Source organism: Nerophis ophidion, linkage group LG23 (genome assembly GCF_033978795.1).
Source record: "Nerophis ophidion isolate RoL-2023_Sa linkage group LG23, RoL_Noph_v1.0, whole genome shotgun sequence".
In the NCBI taxonomy this organism is placed as follows: domain Eukaryota; kingdom Metazoa; phylum Chordata; class Actinopteri; order Syngnathiformes; family Syngnathidae; genus Nerophis; species Nerophis ophidion.
This window is the reverse complement of record NC_084633.1, coordinates 7,327,173-7,332,120: the sequence shown is the minus strand read 5'-3', so window position 1 is coordinate 7,332,120 and position 4,948 is coordinate 7,327,173.

Sequence of the window (4,948 nt, the reverse complement as noted above, 5' to 3'; positions counted from 1 at the left end):
ATGCTCTCTCAGGGAGAGCACGTCCCAAATTCGTTGTTTTGAGGCATGTTAAAAAAAAAAATAATGCACTTTGTGACTTCAATAATAAATACGGCAGTGCCATGTTGGCATTTTTTTCCGTAACTTGAGTTGATTTGTTTTGGAAAACCTTGTTACATTGTTTACATTGCATCACAACAAAATTTGGCATAATAATGTGTTAATTCCACAACTGTATATATCGTATTGATTGATATCGGAATCGGTAATTAAGAGTTGGACAATATCGGAAAATAGGATATCGGCAAAAAAGCTATTATCGGACATCTCTACTTTATATGCTTATTTGTTATTCGATGTATCCATTCATTCATATCCAATTGTACTAACAATCCGCCAAGTATGCGAAAATTCCATCTAAAATGTCACAAAAACAAAACAAATTCAGTCAGCCATTTTGAATATTCCACTCCGAACACCTGATTTCCATATCCAGATCACTGGAGTAACACTTCTGCACTCTGACCATGTCATACTGGAAAATACAGGAAATAGGAAACACCATTGAAAGATCCTTATATAAGTCAAGAACACAAATGTTTGTATGTGTTTATACGCAAATGAATATAGCTAGCATTCGAGTCAACAGATCGATGGTCTTCTCTTGCACCTACATAAATAGACTCTCTAAAAACACCCAGAAACCGCCAACAATACCACATCATGTACATGTCGTGATCTGAAAATGAACCAAATATGAGTGATATTGTTATTATAAGCGCCAACGCAGAAGGACTAGTTTGACGGCTCATTGATAGCAGTGAGCTAATGCTAGCTTACGTTTGCTATTGTTGACAATAATCCGGGGGCTGCTTCTGCCTCGTCACTAACATGTTAAAAGTAAAATTCCAGACTATAATTCATGCATCTTTCACCTGGTAGTAGACAAATATGGCCATGGGCTGACAGGCTGGTCGACTTTCACATCCCCGAGGTGGTGATAAAGACACAAAAAGAGGCTTGCTATAGCAACTTTATTTCAACCCTTTTTGAGGGTTGAGATTGAATCTTCATCTAAACGGATTTACAGTATAAACATCTTAGGGTACATGAAACATATTTTACTTTTTGCAAGTTTGTCCTTGAATAGAATAGGACAACTTGTCTTTTAGTATTAAGTAAACAAACAAAGGATCCTAATTTAGCTGCTGACATATGCAGTAACATATTGTGTCATATTCCGTTCTAATATTTTGTCAAAATTATTAAGGACAAGTGGTAGAAAATGAGTTAGTAATCTATTTGTTCATTTACTGTTAATATCTGCTTATTTTCTCTTTGAAAATGTTCTATCGACACTTCTGTTAAAATGTAATAACATATTCTTCTGTTGTTTGGATGCTTTACATTAGTTTTGGATGACACCAACATTTTTGGTATCGATCCCATACCTAGTCGTTACAGTATCATACATTGGTCATGTGCAAAGTCCTCATGTGTCCAGGAACATATTTCCTGAGTTTATAAACATAATATAACATTTTTAAAAACGAAAAAAGATTTTGCAATGCTAAAAAATAGATATAATCGACTAGATACGCTCCTGTACTTGGTATCATCACAGTGGATGTCAGGTTTAGATCCACCAATGGCGTTTGTTTACATTGTGACGCCGGTGAGCTACGGTGTATAGTGAAGCATATTTAGCTATTCCTCGTCCTGCAGGGATGATACTCGTAAGAAACTTACTTTATTTGTCGCCATTGAGGCGAGGATTAGTGACTTAGAAGTAGCTAAAACACTGCAGACTACGGCTGGACTTTAGCACCTCTCAAAGCATCTCTTCCTGAGTGCGTTTCAGTGTTATTGTGACGATCCGTCACTTCATTTCTGTTTGTTTTCCTCATTCATGTATTTACTTCCTATTCAGTGCTCTTATTTTGGTTTCCACTTCCTCCTTGTTCTGCTGAACGCTGTTAATTACACACACCTGCTGTTGATTGGCAGCTGGTCCACACCTGCTGCCAATCAACATGGATGCTATTTATGCCTTGTCTCCAGCACTCCTCAGTGCTCAATGATAATTCGATGTTTGGAACTTCTGTTTGCAAGACTGCTTCATGTTTTTTTGTTGTTTGATGATAATTAAAGTCATCATACCTACTCATCCTCCTCCTGGTTCTTGCATCTTGGGGTAACAAAAAAGGCAGCCATGCGTTTTCCTGACAGTTATAACTTCACCTTTAGTTTTTAGGCCAAAATGTGTCCGTTCTCCCTTTTCTGTCTTCACACTGTGTCTGATGGTAAGTGCTCCGTGATTGTGTGCTGCCGAACATGCTCGACGGGTGGATTTGGGGAGGTTGGTGACTGGTATTTTTTAGAGGCGGTGTAGTACCGAATATGATTCAATAGTATCGCGGTAATATACCAAAACCGGTATACTCCTAGCAGGGATCCTAACGGGGGACAGCTCGTATCTCAAAGCACAAAGGTGTGCTCAGAATACCGAAAAGGAGAAGGTGAACCTGGCACCATAACAAATGCTGATCTCGTGCCCTGTCTGCCCTTAGCCTCCCATAAATGAAGGTGAAACTGAGTTCTGCTGGTGGTGTGGACAAGACTTTATGGTAATGTTACCCTCCTCAGCAAAAAGCGGTTAATGGCTTTTCATTCGCTTGCTTTCTAGCTCACCCTCATCTATTTGTGGAGCTGATTGAGAAACGATAAGCTGGAGGGAATGTTGCTTTGCTATTAACATGACTTCACCGCACCTTATCTGTATCTGGCAGGGGACGTTATATACAGGGATGGCTTTCGCTGGCATGTAACTCCGTTCGCTTGTTTTTTTTTTTTTTTTCTCTCTTTTAGCCGCCGTTAACGACGTCATGTGCAGGACCTTAGGGTGTTGACACAGTTTAAAAAAACACAGCCGTTCGGAACACACAAGTTCCACTGTAGCTGGATTTGCATCCTTTCAAATACTTCACTGAAACACCCTGCAGCTGCAAACCGCATTTTGATGTCATGTCTTAGATTCTGATGCATTACATGTCTGCTCCAGTTCCTTCGTCTTTTCCTCTATTTAAAGGCCTATTGACACTCACTACTACCCACCACCCAGTCTGATAGTTTATATATCAATGATGAAATATTAACATTGCAACACATGCCAATACGGCCGGTTTAGTTTACTAAATAACAATTTTAAATTTCCCGCGGAGTTTCTCGTTGAAATTGTCATGGAATGATGACGCCTATGATGACGCGTGCGTGTGACGTCTCGGGTTGGAAGGGACATATTAGCACAGCACCACCTGCGGCTAAAAGTTGTCTCTTTTCATTGCGCAATTACACAGTATTTTGGACATCTGTGTTGCTGAATCTTTTGCAATTTTTTCAATTAATAATGGAGAAGTCAAAGCAGAAAGATGGAGGTGGGAAGCTTTAGCCTTTAGCCACACAAACACAAGGTGATTCCTTGTTTAAAATTCCCGGAGGTGAAGCTTTACAATGGATCAGAGCGGTCAAGCAAACATGGATCCCGACCAATTGTCAACCGGTAAAAAGTCGCCTCTGACCGGAGATCAGCGGAGCTTGCACCGTCCATGCAGCTGCCGTGACTTCTCTCAGAGACTCTGGCATCAACACACCTGTGAACACACCCCCCGACTATCAGGTACTATTTAACTCACTAAAACACTAGCAACACAATAGAAAGATAAGGGATTTCCCAGAATTATCCTAGTAAATGTGTCTAAAAACATCTGAATCGCTCCCAATGCAATCGCCTTTTTTTTCTTTTCTAGTCCTTCATTATCAATATTCTCATCCACGAATCTTTCATCCTCACTCAAATTAATGGGGAAATTGTCGCTTTCTCGGTTCGAATAGGTCTTGATGCTGGTGGCTCAGATTATAAACAATGTGAGGATGTGAGGAGCCCTCACACCAGTGACGTCATCGCCTGCTACTTCCGGTAAAGGCAAGGCTCTTTTATTAGCGACCAAAAGTTGCGAACTTTATCGTCGATGTTCTCTACTAAATCCTTTCAGCAAAAATATGGCAATATCGCGAAATGATCAAGTATGACACATAGAATGGACCTGCTATCCCCGTTTAAATTAAAAATATCTCATTTCAGTAGGCCTTTAACATTTAATGAGGCACTGTGGGAGTTGTCTGGTTTGTATACTGTGTGTGTGTGTGTGTGTGTGTGGTGTGTGTGTGTGTGTGTGTGTGTGTGTGTGTGTGCTAAGCCCTTTAAACTGCAGCTGAGCCTTATCTGCAGAGGGAAAGTCAAAACAAACAGACTTTTTCGCCTGCCCACGCCCTTAACCTACACTTCCAAAGTTGACGTATTGTAGCTCCCAGCGCTACTAAGCTGGCACGCCACTCCCATACCTGTTGCCGCGCTCTCATGATGTATGACTATAATTGAAAGACACTTTGACCGAAAAGCAATCGTCATAAATCATGCGTCGACATTTGCTTTAAAGTCTGATTTGAATCAGACTTTAAAAGGTGTGCGTATCTATCTAAGGGTGGGTAACTCATGCCAGCGTCTCCCCAAGGCCATGTCTACACTAAGTCGTTTAACGAATAATTATTTAAACAACCGGAGCTAACCACACAAGTTGGTTAACACTGTTTCAAAACCAAACAAGAATGACAAACACATTTCGGGAGAACATCCGTACCGTAACACATTTGCAGGCGAGTCATGAAGACATGACCGTTGTGGAAGGGGGGGTGGCCTGCGGGCCTGCCGCAGAACGGGGTGTTCCAGGACCGGCCTCGAAGACAGCGACAGGTGAGTGGATGGCCCAGGTGACCCTTGTTATCTAATCACCTGTCGCCTTTATTAGCAGCAGCCGGATGGGACACGTGGTCGGAGTCAGAGAGTGAGAGAGTGAGAGAGTGAGAGAGTGAGAGAGAGAGAGAGAGAGAGAGAGAGAGAGAGAGAGAGAGA